At 45.6% G+C, this 16,598-nt stretch overlaps 1 pseudogene; it reads left to right on the forward strand.

Moving 5' to 3' along the window:
• The first annotated feature begins 8,880 nt into the window (after positions 1-8,880).
• On the forward strand, positions 8,881-8,964 carry LOC118887512 (annotated as a pseudogene).
• Positions 8,965-16,598: the final 7,634 nt, after the last annotated feature.

Consider the following 16,598-nt stretch of genomic DNA (forward strand, 5'->3'; position numbering starts at 1 on the left):
TGAAGACTGGAATAAAATTATTTTTCCTCCCCTACAGAAGAAATGAATAAATTTAAGCTCTCTTCCCCAACACTGGACACTTTGGTGATGTCTTATGGAGGGTAGGGACTGGGTTTTATTCCTCTCTGCATCTGAAGCACTGACATGATGCCAATAGGCAATAAATGCTGTTGAAACACCCATTTGATGTTGCTGATCCATAAACCTTGTCTCAGCTTCACGGTTCCTCAGGCTTTCTGTGGATCATTTGTGATGTGTGCATGCATTCAGGATCTGGGGGCTTGAGTCCTTCACTAGGAGGCAACTGGCATTCTCTGTGCTGCTGTTCACCTGCTTACTGCCACCACAATCTGATGCTTCCATTGCTTCTACTCCTTCCCATGTAGCATCTTTTCCTACAGCTCGCAATGTCTAAACTCTTTCCTTTAGATGCTTTCTCCAGGCTGCTCCTCACTCTCTTACTCCCAGACTGACTCCTCTCCACCACCCCAGTTTATCTAAATCCTTTGCTAACCGCTCAGGCTGAACTGATAGTGGAGGTTCCATTTTTAAACTCTTATTGCTTTTGCAGTCTGAGCCCCATGGTTTAGCCCTTTAGTCAGTGGTGAGCTCTATTATCTTTGGTTACTTATGTTCCACAAAAGCAAGATGAACTTCCTTATCCTCTAACCCTCCCTCTAGCAGGGGGAACAGAAAATGCGCTCAATTAATAGTAACACATTTATTTTCATGCATTGGGCCTACAAATGAGAAGGAAGTATATACCATCATGAAATATTTCTCAAAGGTGGGTCTCAAATCACCTAAGTCATATTCTCCTCCACAGGGAGTAGATGGGACCTTGTTAAAAATTCTTATTCCTGGCTCTTGCCTCAAGCCCAGCAGGCTTTTTTTTTTTTCCCGCTGTGCTTGGTCTCAGTTGCGGCACACGGGATCTTTAGTTGTGACACGCAGGATCTTTTAGTTGCAGCATGCAGGATCTAGTTCCCTGACCAGGGATCTAACCTAGGCCCCCTGCATTGGGAGCATGGAGTCTTAACCACTGGACCACCAGGAAAGTCCTACCCATCAGGATCTTTGAGGGTGAGTCCAGGATCTGAGTTTTAACAAACTACCCCAGGTGATTCTTATGTTTACCAGTTTGAGAGCTACAGGAATAGTGGTTCAAGCCTGGGACTTGGAACTGGGGTTGATTCTTGGCCTATTTCTTTATTTCTCTGTGCTTCACTATATCGTGCATAAACTGGAGGCAAAAATAGTTCCCACCTCAAAGGACTGTTGTGAAGATAACTGAAGAAAAGTACTTAGCATGGGGTTTGGCATAGAGTAAGTGCTCAATAAACAAGCACTTTTGATGAGGGAAGTGCTTCTTTACAATCCTCGATGTTTCCTTCCATGTGGAGGGAGCTCCATTAACATAACATTGCTGGCACATCTCCACCCCATCAATCAGGGTGGAGAGGAATACCACAGTGATCAATGTGGCAAGAGCAAAACGACCATGCCTGGCTCAATTGCTTCTCTTTCCTCTTAGGAATGAACTAGCCCAAAAGAGTACAAACTCTCTCTTGTTCCTCCAGAGACAGACTGTCCCTGTAGGAGAATGGGAGTGGGGTCTCAAGGAAGGAGGTGGGGGTAGAGAGGACAAAGAAGCCTATGCAACCCTAATCCACCTTGATTTGCTCTTCCCAGCCCCAGCTCTGCTAGATCCGGAGTTCAGTAGTAGGAAGCTGTAGTGGCATGTCTCCAGTTACTGTCACTGCCAGTGACCCACTGGAGACTTTGTGTTTCCTATCTCCTCCACTCTGGGCTTTTCAGGTTTAGAAGTCCAAGTTCAGGGTGTGTCGGGGGGGTCCATTCCCACTAGAGAATGTAGCAAAAGAACTGCTGAACTATAAGTAATGGCTACTGCCAGGACAGTTGGGTTTTGCTGTGCCAGGGAACTTGATAAGAAGTAGAGTTACCGTCTTGGCAGGAGAAACTGACCCTGACCAGTAGGAGGAGGCAGGGTTGCTGTACACGTAGGGGTACAGAGGACTCTGGTGCCCCAGGTCATCTGTTTTGCATCTCTTGGCATCCCCTTAACCAATTTTAATGTTAAATCGACAACTTCAGCAACCATAACCTGAGGAAGGCATGGCGCCCAGGGACTAACGTCATCAGGGATGAGAGTCTTAGTCTCACCACCTGGCCACCCACTTAGACCAGCAGAGGTGTTTTCTGAGGATGTGGGAGGCTGAACATCAGTTGTGGCCTCAAGACCAGCTCCTGTGATGGGAGCTATAGTTTGTCCCACTAACACTTTTCTTGTATGTCTGTGCCAGGAAAAGAGGCCTGCCAGCATCCTGGAGAAGCTGCTTCCAGAAACTGAATGAAGAAGTAGATTCATGCAGTGGACACTCTCATGAGCTGCCAGGATTTACTGTGAGGACCAAATGACTGTCACCCTCTCTGCTGTGGGTGCTGCTGGCTGACAGCCCTCAACCAATAGCCCTCTCTGGGAATCGTCCTTGACTGAATATTGCTGTCTTCCAAAGTCATGCCCTTTGCCAGAGGCAGCCTGAACCCTGTGACTGGCCTATATAAAAGTATAAAGACCCAGCATGCTCCAAGGAGTTGGCTGAGGCCTCTGATAAGACCGCATCATTGCTGCTTTTCTCTGCCCACCGTGATTTCTTTCCGCTTCCGCCTATGGTTGTAGATCCCGAAAGAACTCCCTAATAGACCTCCTGCAAACTAATCTCCAGCTCAGATGTTGCTTCCCACCATCCTGCAACAGACACCCATTTTGCTCTCACTAAACTATGTTCTCCAATCTAGCCTTTATCCACAGCTAAGATGATATCTGGCCTACGTCTACCTTACTCTTTGCCTTCTTTCTTTTTTTTTTTATTTATTTTTGGCTGCATTGGGTCTTCGTTGCTGCATGCGGGGCTTCTCTAGTTGCAGCGAGTGGGTCCACTCTTCCTTGCGGTGCACGGACTTCTCATTGCGGTGGCTTCTCTTGTTGCGGAGCACCAGTTCTAGGCGCACGGGCTTCAGTAGTTGTGGCATACAGGCTCAGTAGTTGTGTCTTGTGGGCTCTAGAACACAGGCTCAGTAGTTGTGGCGCACGGGCTTAGTTGCTCAATGGCATGTGGGATCTTCCCAGATCAGGGATCGAACCCGTGTGCCCTGCATTGGCAGTCAGATTCTTAACCACTGCACCACCAGGGAGGTCCTCTTTGCCTTATTTCTGATTCAGAATCTGGACAGGATTGGAGGCACTATTTATTGGAATGCTTCAAAATCTTAACAGCCATTATTATCAGAAAATCCACGAAAGGCCAGTGCACAGAGGCAAGCAGGACACCAACGGTGTCACTGTCATGTAGACCATCATTTACAGAACAAGAACCAGGCCAAGGGCCCGGGGTTCAGGGAAGCCAGGAATGGACTCAACCACAGTGAGAGGGAATTTAATTTCAGGCTTTATCCTTCATAAGCAGCCTCACTGTAGAGCACCTTTCGGCCAAGTATCAGGCCAAGAATTTCCTGACTATAATGAAGGACAGGGACTTCCCTGGTGGTGCAGTGGTTAAGAATCCGCCTGCCGATGCAGGGGACACAGGTTCGAGCCCTGGTCCGGGAAGATCCCACATGCCGCGGAGCAACTAAGCCTGTGCACCACAACTACTGAGCCTGCGCTCTAGAGCCCACGAGCCACAACTACTGAGCCCACGTGCCACAACTACTGAAGCCCACACACCGCAACGAAGAGAAGCCCCCGCGCACAGCAATGAAGACTCAATGCAGCCAAAAATAAATTAATTGATTAAAAATAGTAATGAAGGACAAGGTCTTCAAATGCACCTGATAACCTCATCCTCTGGTCAGTCATTAGCAGTGGGGTCTAGTGAAAATAACATGGGCTTAGGACAAGAGTGACCGCTGTCTGACTCCTGGTTTCCCTATCATGATCTGCATGACCCTAAATAAGCTGCTTAACTTTGCTGAGCCTCCCTTCCTCATCTGTTAAATAACATAAGAAGAACCTTGCAGAGTTGGTGGGAGGATTAAATAAGATAATGTATGTAAAGCTCCTAGCACAGAGCCTGGCTTTCAACAACTGACAGGCATTAGAATTTTTCCATAAAGAGTTTTTAAGCTTTTCAGTGTGATGAGTTATGACTGGTCTCTCCTAGCCAATTCATTTACCTCCCACTGTGCCATTTCTAAATAGGGAGACTATTTACACTTGGGCAGAACAAGATGTGAGTTTTTGGGCAGCTATGTAGGGCAGGGAGACATCTAATGAGCATGGCTTATTTTTAACCACCACTTCTACATTTTGGACGTCACTATTTTGATACAGGTCGGCCCTTCCGGTAAAATGATATTTCCTGCTCACCTGCAAAGGGTAAGTTATATAATGCCACTTAATCTCAGAGGACAGAAAGCAATCAGCTCCAAACAAAATGAGGTATTGAAGCATAACTTAAGGACATGTGAGATCAGGAGACCGGAAGGCCAGGGCTGGAATGGACAAGATGGTGACATGGCCAGGACTAACATCTTTGCCGGGACAGTGCCACCCTAGAAATGAAGTCTCCTTGGTTCAGCTGCAATTCTTGAGTCATTTTCCCAGAGTCCATTGAAAGAAAGCAATGCCAGTCATTCAGGGAAATGCTTTACCTCAAGAGGAGGATACGCTGGAAGAAAATATCAAAGGGATTAGATAAATTGAAGTTCAAGGCTGCCACCAGGGAAGACTCACCCCTCTGCCCACCTCTTTGGTACCATATCCTTCAGGCTTCTGTTGGCAACAGAATCCTTGGCTGGATAGCCCATTGGCAGACCCAGTGTGTCCCCACATCCTCTGGCTCCAGATTTGGAAAAATAAGAAAATGAGTCTGACCACGAGAGGGAGCAAGACAAGCAAGGGGGCCTTCTAGGGATCCTGGACCCCCAGCCCCACCTGAGCTGGCTCCTTGGTGAGTCTGTGGGGCCTTCGGACCAGACCCAACTGGCATCTGGAAGGACAGACCCATCCAACCACCCAGAGAGTGGCCTTGCCATCTCCTCTGGTCTGGTTTTCTCTCGAGCATGCTGCACACCAAGCTTTCACCTGAACAAATCCAAAATTCCCCTGAATTTTGATTCTCTGTCCCCAACTTCCTTTCTCATCATCCTTTCACCATCTCTCCACCTTCTATCACAGAAACTGCTCTGAGAAAAGAAGTTAGAAGTGAATTTTCTTCTCTGAAATCTCCTCCTCTGTGATGGTCTACTGGTTAAAGCTCAACTGATTGCACAACGGAAGGTTTTGTCCTGTGTTGAAGGTATTCCCAGGCCCCAGGAATGGGGAGGGGCTCAGGTGCTCCAGAGGGCTCTGGTGACTATGACTCTCCTGCAATCACAGCCCTGGCCGTCCACACGTGGGACTCACCCCTCCGCTGCCCTCGCAGCCCTTTCCCTCCTGATTACATCAGTGTAAGCATCAGATGGGGCCCTTGGGCAAAACTCCCTATGGCAATAATAATAATAATAATGCCCTCAACTGAGCATCATGACACAAAGGGCTTCTCATCCATTATTTTATTTAATCCTCACAACACCCCTATAAAAGTAGGTATTATTGTTTTCCCATTTTACAGATAAGGAAACCAAGATTTGTAAAGGACAAATAACTCGCCCAAGTTGTGTAGTTAGTAAGTGGCAGAGCCAAGATTCACCCTCAGTTCCAGTCGACTGCAGACCCTAAGCTCTTAACCACACTTAACTGTGTGGAGCTCCAGATGCTTCTGAATACGAGGAGCCAGGTGTGCACTTCCGGTCCAGTGCCCCTTCCTCCAGAGAGCCCTCCTTAGTCCCACCCCTCCCACCCTTCCGCTCCCCTACTCCCAGGCCACGTCTTGCTCACAGCTGCCCTGCTTCATGTGCTTCCCTCAGCAGAGTGAGAATCTTGTATGGCCATTGAGAGCGAGCACTATGTCTTACTTGTTCTTATATCCTTGGACCCTGTGGAGAACCTGGCCCATAGAGGTGCTGAACCTAAAGGCTTTGAGGTTTTCCCAGAGACTGGAGCCACCGCATAGGCCCTTGAGGGGTGCAGCGTTGAGGAGGCAAGTGGGATGAAATGGGACCGAAACTCAGCCTGCCTGGAGGTGCATCCACCCAGAGGGGGCGGCTTTTTTTTAATGCTCACAAAGGGCCCCATGAGATAACTCAGCCACTCTGAACTGGGAATTAACAGTTTGACAGCTGGAATCCACATCATACAGCTCAGATGCTTCCAATCTAGTTCGGTTTAGGAAATCCAGTTGTTAAATTACATTGATGGGGATGTTATGGACTGAATGTTTGTGTCCCCTCAATTTTATATGTTGAAACCCTGTCCCTCAATGTGATGTTATTAGACAGTGGGGCCTCTGGGAGGTAATTAGGGTTAGATGAAGTCATGAAGATGGGGCCCTCATGAATGGGATTAGTGTCCTTTTAAGAGTCACAAGAGAACTTGTGGCTCTCTGCTCTCCACCCTGTGAGGATACAACAAGTCAGCAGTCTGCAACCCAGAAAAAGGCCCTCCCCGGGACTCCGCCTTGCTGGTACCCTGATTTCAGACTTCCAGCCTCCAGAACGGTAAGAAATAGGTGTCTGCTGTTTATAAGACACTCAGTCTATGGTACTTTGTTATAACAGCCTAAACAGACTAAGACAGGATGTGATCTGAGGTGCCTGGTTTGGGTCAAACCACTTAAAATTTTCAAGATAAAGGTCTTGATTAGGTCAAATTTATTCTCCCCCATCCTGTCTGGGAACTTGAAGTCCCAGCAAGGAGCATGTAGCTGTGAGTTTCCTGAAGCAAAGCAGCTCAGGCCTGAGTCTCTCTCTCATCTCCCCTGACAGCCTAAGCTTAGTTCCTTTCAATTTTATGCATGAAAAATAGCATTTAAACTAGTAAACCCTCATCCCAGCATAGTCTTACATTATTCAAAACCAGAGTAATGATCCTTTAAATAGAATGGTAGATTCGCTTCCCTGCCACCACGTCCTTACCTTCAAAAATGAGAACCAGCATCACCAACAAGAGGCTATTTTTAGGTATTTCGATAGTTTCTGATGAAATCAGCTAAATATAAAAGGTGTTGGTTATTCATTTGATTACTTGTGCCAAGTAGGAGTGGTGGGTGTCTCCTGGACACCAAGATAAAATTCAGCCTCTAAAGCTCATATCAGCTGCCAGGTTAACCCAGGCACCCAACACAGGGCAGAACATGGGCTCTGGGGCCAAACTCATCAGCCAGATGCCCAGCTTACCACCGTATGACCTCACTTTCCTGACCTCAGTTTCCTCACCTGCTAATATGGGGAGTGTGATGGCACCTTGCCTGTAGGATTATGGTGAGGGTTTAGCAAAATAATCCCAGTGAGGTACTTAGCACGGTGCCAAGCATGTCGAAATGCTTAAGTGTAATTAAAACCATTCCCTTTTTGAAAAATCATTGCTGTCTGAGATACAATTAAAATTATTCCAGAGAGATTCGGCCCTTTTAAAAATGCTCTCAGCAGAGAGTTAGTCTTATGAACTGTCAGAAATTGTGCCTGACACGTCTTTTAGAAGCAGAGAGACTGTAAATCAATTCACTGTGTGAGCCTCAGACAGAGGGAAGTTGTGGCCCCACCCATTTTGTCACCCATTTGTTTTCCCAACTGGGAAAACTGGACAACTGGACGGAAGAATCGATCCATTTATTATTTTCACTCACTCACTCTCCTGTTTTTGTTCTTCATGGTGACCTCCAGGCCTGGTAAGTGGCACCGAGGTTCCTGCCGTGCCCGGGATTCTCTGAGCAACCAGACCATGTGGTCTTGGGTAAACTCCGTCTCAGCTCAACTCGCCCCTGGAACTGATGGTCATGGGGGTCATCTTGGGGGTTCTGGCCCCCCGTGGGCAGTATCGGAGGGGAGCACACCTGAGCCTGGACCAGGTGAGCTGCTGAGTCAAAACGCAAGTATCAAGAGGAGGTACCCTTGGCCCCAGTTTGCCCAGGAAAGTCCCAGTTTTAGGACTGAAAGTCCTGAGCAAACTGGGGCAGCTGGCCTCCCGAGGTGAATCCTGGAGTTCCCCTCATAGGTGGTGCCTGTCCAGAGGCATTGGTCATGTCAGGGTAGGCAGTAGCCCAACAGCACTGACCCCAAACTTTCCGATGGAGTTGCCATAGCCCTTCAGAGAAATCAGTGCTAGTCCCCAGCCTCTGGCTATGTACGACCTTTGATGTACTTAAGGATCATGTTTATTTCATCCTTCCCTTTTCTCCAGATTGAATAATACCTGTCTGTTGAGGCTGTGCACTCACGTCGTAATCCCCTTGTCACTCTCCTCTGAGCTCTCTCCACGATGGCCCCAGCCTTTCTGTTTGGAACCAGAGAAGGACCAAAGGCTCCGGGAGTTGGGTTCCTCCTCTGGGTCGAACTCTCATCTTTAGAATCCAGGGGGTGGCATGGGCTGCAGTTTCAGGGCCCATGAGATTCTAAACCCTCCTCGTCCAAGCCTGAGTGTTCATCACAACATCCAATTTAGCTCTGGACGTTCTCAGGGGTGTGGGAGGGTGAGATGTAAGGCAGAAAAATGTCTGACCCAGGGTTAAACCAAGTCAGAGTAGGGGGACTTTCTCCAGAGCACCCCCTTCTTCTCTTCCTTACCATCCCTCCCCCAACCCCACTCTCCAGGGCTCTTAGCAGCCCCCTGTGAGGGCACCTCACACGGGGGCACCTGCCCCCGTGACACCTCCCCTGAGAAGCCTCCCCAGCCCCTCCCTTTGGCTCTTCAGCCCCTTCTATAAACTCCTGGTGTTCTCAGAGATTGTACCACAAAAATTCACACTTAATAACTGTCTTAAGACTATACTCTCAGGGATCATTTCTATAGTTTGTTACCAGAGGAGTTTCTCTGAACATGTAGAGCACAGAGAATGCATAGCAATAAAGTCCCATTATTTAGGGGGAAAAAAAGACTTTCTTGTTTTGTTTCATGTTAATTTTGTTTTCTCAATGTTATTTCAAAGTCTTTTAGGAACAAGAAGCTTATCTCATTTATCTTACTCCCTTTTCTTCTTTTTTTTTTTATTTTCACAGCATCTCTCAAGGTCTCAGGAAGCTAAAAAGCACTCAGTAAATACAATCAGAGGATGATGAATGAATCCTGAATACACCATCGCCCGGCATGACACCTCACATGCCAAAGCTCAACAGGTGTTCTGTTGAATGAATGAGTGAACACTCCCGTCTTGGAAATGTATGCTACTTATCCACATTCCTCTATTCACTGGCTTGGTGAATAAGAATTCACCAGAAACAATACAAATATAAAAAGATAGAATGAGACAAAAATATAATACAGTGGGATGTAGCACTTGGTAGATAAATTATTTCTCTACTTTTTATGGGGGAAATTCTGGCTCCTTATCCTCTCATTTATTGGCAAAGGGAGCTGAATGTATATTTGAATACACATCCACTCCTTCCTCTGGGATTTTTACTTGTGTAGCCTTTCAAAAACCTCCTGCTTCTTCAGTAGCTGTAAGGCAAGCCACGAGATGGCAAAATTTAATATGAAAAAATAATAGCATACATTTAAACTGCTGGTATTCTGAGAAAAAAATCTTTCATAGTAGTTTTAATGCTTTTAGCTGCTGTCTGCACATTGCACAAGTAGATTCCTATTTACTAATGGTGGCAATTAAGGCAAAGTCTTAAGTATAACAAAACGATTGCTTATGCCAGCAGATATGTGAATCAATTTTCCTGCCATGCTTAATTTTTCCATCTAGTTTGGTGTGTGGTTCCCACAGCCTCAAAAGGAACAGTCTCTGTTCTGTAACCTAACTGTACTGTAACCTAACTGGCAGTGACCAGAGAGACTTTGCCTTCAAAAGAAGTGAAATGAATGACACAGAAATTCTAGCCAGGTAACCTTCAACATCACTGTTCTCAGTCTCTTCATTTATAAAATAGGCATATGACTTTGCAATTAAATGTAATCTTATGCAATGCACTTAACCTTGAACATAGACTATAATTGCTCAAGTAATGTTAGCCATTGCAATAGCGATAACTATAAAATATATTAAGAAAGCATACATTGTTATTATTATTGTTGTTGTTCATGTTGTATTGAAAAGTATGTGGGGTTGGAGCCTGCAGTGACCGTATTAGGCCACAAACACTTGTAGATGGAAAGGAACTAGAAAGAAGCAGGGTTGAAAGAGACCACAGCTTCCTACCTTCCTATTTCTGCTTCCACTAGTTTCTTGCTCTCAGATGTTCATGGAATTGAATCTGGTGCCCTTAAGTACATGCCCTATGGAAGCCACCTCCAAGATGGCCCTTGATGATCCTCACCCCTACTAGCCACACCCACACGTACTCCCCTCCACCTCTGAGGCTTGGTCATAAAATACATTGTGATTGCCCCTTGTCCTCTAGATTACTCCAAAGCCACGTACCACGTTGTGAGAAGGGACCCACGTTACGAGGAACTGAGGTTTCCTGCTAATAGCCATGTGAGGAGCATTTCAAAAGCAGATCTTCCATCCCAGTCAAGTCTTCCCATGACCACAGCTCTGGCCAACATCTGGACTACACCTTCAAGAGACACCCTAAGCCAGCACGACTCAGCTCAGCTGTCCCCAGACTCCTGGCCCTCAGAAACTGTGAGATAATGAATGCTTATTGTTTCATGAAACTAAGTTTTGGAGTAATTTGTTACACAACAACAGATAACTTAGTACATGCCTTATTGCTTAAACTTGATTAAATGCTTTTTCGTACCTTGCAGTACAAGATCTCAGGCCAAGACACCTACTTAAAAAACATTCGCTTAAGAAATAGAGGTGCAAACCGAACTGTAATTGTTGAAGTTTTTCATTTTCTTTTTCTGAGGTACATGAAAGCTGACCCTAGTTTTAAGGTAAACTACTTACCTACCTATCTATCTGCCTATCAATCATTTCCCATCACTTATTCAGCTCTCCATGCCCTGTCTTAAGACTGGGGTTTTAAGATAAAATATACATAGATAAATAATACATAGTCGAGGGGGAAAGAATCCATTTCCTTTCTAGAACTCCTTGTGGGAAGTTTTCTTTGGAAAACTGTGTTTGACCAACTGACTTGGGGTAAAAGTTGAGCCCCCAGGGAATGATTTATTCAGTGGGAGACTGTAGGGTGTGTGTGTGTGTGTGTGTGTGTGTGTGTGTCTGTTGGGGCAGGGAGAGTTGGAAGTCTCATATATTTTTACATCTTTAGAAGAAACACAAGAAGGGTGAGAGAAAGGGAGAGGAAATGTGTAAAGGTCAAAGGCTCCATGATATGACTCTTCCCTTTGCTTTTCCCCCATCTTATATAAAATTACTAAACTCACAAAATAATTAAGACCTATGAATTGGAGAGACAGAAACCAGTGATGGGGCAAGGCTTTGTGTTCACACTAAAGTATTGGAATAAGGACTCTCCAGGCAGCCCAAAAGCACAGAAACAGAGAGAAGGAGGAGGAGCAAACATCCAGTACACAAACTCTGGGTAGGGCTTTTAGAGTTTCAGAGGGCTGGGGGTTTGAGGCACAGTTGAATCTCTGAGAGCCACTAAGGACTCAGTAGGCATCTCGGATGGATGGATGGATGGATGGATGGATGGATGGATGGATGGTTGGATGGTTGGCTGCATGGATGGAGACAGGGGTAGAGAAATAAACAGGTGTGAGCTCCTTGAAGGCTGAGAGCATCAGCTACATTTTATTCATCTTTATATAGTCAGGGCTGTACATGGCAGATATTTTATAAACTCTTATAGAAAAAATGCATGAGTGAGTGATATACAAATGAATAAATAGATAATTAATTTGCAAGTACTGATCTTCTAATATATGCACTCTATCTATCCATTCACTGTTATGGTTATCTTGAACCTTATGAGTTTATTTCATAAGCTTACGTGTATTTCAAGGTTGAAGAAGATATTCCATCAGCTTAAGTATACTTATATTAAAGCAATGATTTAGTGCTTACAGAAGACATAATCTTTCCTTCTGGTCCACCAGACAAACAATTATGTTCCATCTTCACTTTCTGCCATCCATCTGGGGGCAGGGGAGTGGGAGAGGAGATTGTAGAATTGATGTAACCTGCCAATGCAGCAATACATCGCCAGCCTGAGCAAGGCAGGAGCTACTACAAAGGAACTGGCTTGGGCTGATAAATGTGTCTGATTCCCTTTCCCAGGTTTCTCCAGGATTCTGGAACTGAACATACCATTCGGCTCTGCATATCTGAACAGCTCCTGTCATTGGCTAGACGTGAGAGTCTTCTGCCCGTGAAGTTCTAAATCAGGCACAGACTCTGCCCTCTCTACACACATCCACACACAGCTATGTTGGTCTGCACTGGAGCAATATGGGTCTGCCAACTGCTGCAGATTAATTTGATTTAGGCATCTTTTTTTCTAATCACACAAAGAATTTCAATAAAAAGTAGATCATTCCAATAACAGCTGTCAGTTCCAGCGCAGTCCTGGTAATTATCACCTTGTCAGACCTTGAAATCCTCCTACATGCTATGTCATGGTTCTGAGTTCATCTGAATTGATGAATTATTTGTGGAGAAAATGAAACCTATAAGATTACCTTTCAACTTCATTTGAAATGAGATTAACTGGCAAGGAGACCATAATGACTTATGGAAAGACATTCTAAGCCTTAAAATAGCAGACTGATTTCCCCTCTCCTTTACTAAGTCTGCCATTCCTTCACCCTTTTCTCCAATTAGCCTGCTACTTCCTTTTTCTTCTCATTGGAGGCTTAGAAGGGCAGGAGACTGGAGAGGCTAGATCATTTAAAAAAAAAGAAAAAACTTGTGTGTGATGTGTGTATATGTGTGTGTGTGTGCGAACGCGCGCGTGTGTGTAGACAAGCTGCTGGCTCTAATTTCAAGGGGTGGCATTTCACATCTTCCTGCTTTTTTTCTCCCCCTGTCAACACCCCTCACTGCTAGTGAGGTTTTAGGAGGCAATCCTCAAAGATGGAAATCAAACAAAAAGGAAATTATGAATAGAATTATCCTCTTTTTCTTTCCCTTTTCCCTTTCATTGCCTAGAAATTAGACTTATAAATGCATAGCTCTAGCCCAGAACTTTCTCCTCCGACCCCTCTATCTTACTCCCTTTTAAATATTTCACCTCAATGACCAATTGATATTCAAAGCCAACATATCTGTGGTGGGGACTGCTACACATTCACCAAAACCCACCTAGACTACATTTCCCAATGTTCCATGTGGGTGGGTGTGGCTTTATGACTGAGTTCTAAGCAAAGGAAAGTTGGGAATTGATGTGTACCAGTTCCAAGCCTGACCCCTTCGAAAACCTATCATGTGACTCTCCCTGTTCTTCTCCCATCTGTTGACTGAATGGAGAGAATTCTAAAGACCTGGAATAGGTGGAGGAGCCACAAGATGGGAGGAGCCACAAGATAGAAGGAGCCTGGGTCTCTGAATGAGCTCATGGAAGCCTGTCTGACCAGGAACTCCTGCAATGGACTAGGACATGAACCCGAAATAGACTTCTATTGTATTCAGGGTTCATCTGCTACCATATGTTTTGGTTGCCCTGGCGTGAGAGCCAGACCAACCCCAACCCAAAATTTGGTTTGGATGTTGAGACTGATGATGCCACACATGCACAAGAGGGCATGAAGAGATCTATTACTCACAGAATGAGTCTTTCAGGGGAAAGCAGGGCAGGCTCCCAATCAGGTCTAAAGATGGCTTGAGAGAGGGAAGAGGGGTGACTGGCTTGGGCTTTTATTGTGGTTAGTGGATGGGACTAGGGAGGGCTCACAAACAAGCCAGGTTTTTTGTGGCTGGAACTTTCCTCTGGTGTCGAGTGAGGGAGCATGAAGACTTTCTTATCGGCTTGCCCAGATGTGGGAGGAAGGGGAAGGCAGCCTGATGAGGCTTGAAACCTGTCAGCAGTCAAACATCAAAAAGGGAGCCAGTCTCTATCACACCATAGCTGGAATCACCTTCATCTATACAACAGCAAAACTGAACACATTACCATCCATTACCCAGAATAGTCCTGCCCTCTCCCTTGCTTCTCTTGGGACCAGACTGACCAACCACTCAAAAGTTGGACATGAACAAAGGGCAAACTTGTAGAAGTGCTTGGCATTAAAGTCACTCTCCCTGAGCACTTACTCTGCTCCCACCTGCTCCCTTCCCCCCACAGCCCCAGGTGGGAGAACTTCCCAGGGGTTGAGGGCAGAGCAGGAGCCACAAAGGCCCTGTTTCTGCCAGAAGTACCACACAAGGGCTAAGCTGACGATGGGCTTCAGACACCTGAGCAATACCCAGGGCACGGCGTGTGGCTTCCTATATGTTCCTCTCCACAGCTGCTTCCATGAGCCAGACTCTCCCAAGACAATAAACAACAGTCAAAGAAAGACCTGGCTTTTTTTTCCCTCAAGGTTTTCTCGACTGTTACGGGTACAGAAGGTGATGGAGTTCAGTGTTAGTCACTATGTGACTCTGGAGACCCAGCTGTCTTTGCTCCTTTGAGTCTATGTTTCAGTGATTCGGAGGAGAATGAGCCCAGGGAGGTTTGCCGTGGGAACCAACCTGCAGGCACTCTGTCTGAGCCTTTGTCTGTTTTCCTGCTACTGAACCCAGAAAGATGTCTCCAGGATGCAGGCCTCCCCATTGTTTTAACACTCTTCCCTCCTACATTCCTCACAGGACACTGATTCCTACTGACCGTAGCACTTATCTCTGCCTCCTGCTGGCTCCAAAAGCAATCCAAAATTCAATTTACTTCAACATATATTTACTGTGGTCTGTTAAGAACTAAGCCCAGCTCCAGAGCTATTGAAATAAATACCTATCCTCAAAGAGCTTATAATCTATCAAATCCTGAACTCAACCTACATTTACATTATGTGGATTGATTATCACTGGTGGTGTTACCCAATGTGGAGCAAGCCCGACTTTTTCACATTACTTGCAATGCTTAGTTCCATATGTGGAACCTATTCCATCCCATAGTACATACTCATCTCTCAGTCACCATGAGCCCATCTGTCCCATGCCTCTCTCTGAGTCTCTCCTGCTACATTTCACGGAGACCGTCATCCCTCATGATGCTCATGACTGCAGGGTTTGGGAAAGTCTGCTGATGCGCTCAGCCTGGTTCCCACAGGTACTTGACCACAGAACACACCTTCTACCTGACTCCTCTCCAGAACCCTCCCTGGGAAACAACTGCTGCAGCTCCATATGAAGAGGAAAGGGTGGGGGAAGGTTGCTTCCACCCAAATCCTGCCCTCTGCCCACTTGGAGCCTTTGGGGGTTTTTTTGGGGGGGTTGTTTTGTTTTGTTTTGCTTTTGTTTTGTTTTTTGGCCATGACGCACAGCATGCAGGATCTTAGTTTCCCAACCAGGGATCAACCCCGTGCCCCGTGCAATGGAAACGTGGAGTCTTAACCACTGGACAAGCAGGGAAATCTCTCTTGAGCCTTTGGTTCTTTGAAGAGTCTTCTTTTTTTTTTTAACATCTTTATTGGAGTATATTGTTTTACAATGGTGTGTTAGTTTCTGTGTTATAACAAAGCGAATCAGCTATACATATACATATATCCCCATATCTCCTCCTTCTTGCGTCTCCCTCCCACCCTCCCTATCCCACCCCTCTAGGTGGTCACAAAGCACCGAGCTGATCTCCTTGTGCCGTGCGGCTGCTTCCCACTAGCTATTTTACATTTGGTAGTGTATATATGTCCATACCAATCCCTCACTTCGTCCCAGCTTACCTTTCCCCCTCCCCATGTCCTCAAGTCCATTCTCTACGTCTGCGTCTTTATTCCTGTCCTGCCCCTAGGTTCTTCAGAACCTTTTTTTTTTAGATTCCATATATATGTGTTAGCAAACAGTATTTGTTTCTCTCTTTCTGACTTACTTCACTCTGTATGACAGACTCTAGGTCCATCCACCTCACGACAAATAACTCAATTTCATTTCCTTTTATGGCTGAGTAATATTCCACTGTATATATGTGCCACATCTTCTTTATCCATTCATCTGTCAATGGACATTTAGGTTGCTTCCATGTCCTGGCTATTGTAAATAGAGCTGTAATGAACATGTGGTACATGACCCTTTTTGAATTATGGTTTTCTCAGGGTATATGCCCAGTAGTGGGATTGCTGGGTCGTATGGTGGTTCTATTTTTAGTTTTTTAAGGAACCTCCATACTGTTCTCCATAGTGGCTGTATCAATTTACATTCCCACCAACAGTGCAAGAGGGTTCCTTTTTCTCCACACCTTCTCCAGCATTTACTGTTTGTAGATTTTTTGATGATGGCCATTCTAACCAGTGTGAGGTAATACCTCATTGTAGTTTTGATTTGCATTTCTCTAATGATTAATGATGTTGAGCATCCTTTCATGTGTTTGTTGGCAATCTGTATATCTTCCTTGGAGAAATGTCTATTTAGGTCTTCTGCCCATTTTGGGGTTGGGTTGTTTGTTTTATGATACTGAGCAGCATGAGTGGCTTGTAAATTTTGGAG

This window comes from Balaenoptera musculus, chromosome 1, assembly GCF_009873245.2.
Source record: "Balaenoptera musculus isolate JJ_BM4_2016_0621 chromosome 1, mBalMus1.pri.v3, whole genome shotgun sequence".
Taxonomy (NCBI): domain Eukaryota; kingdom Metazoa; phylum Chordata; class Mammalia; order Artiodactyla; family Balaenopteridae; genus Balaenoptera; species Balaenoptera musculus.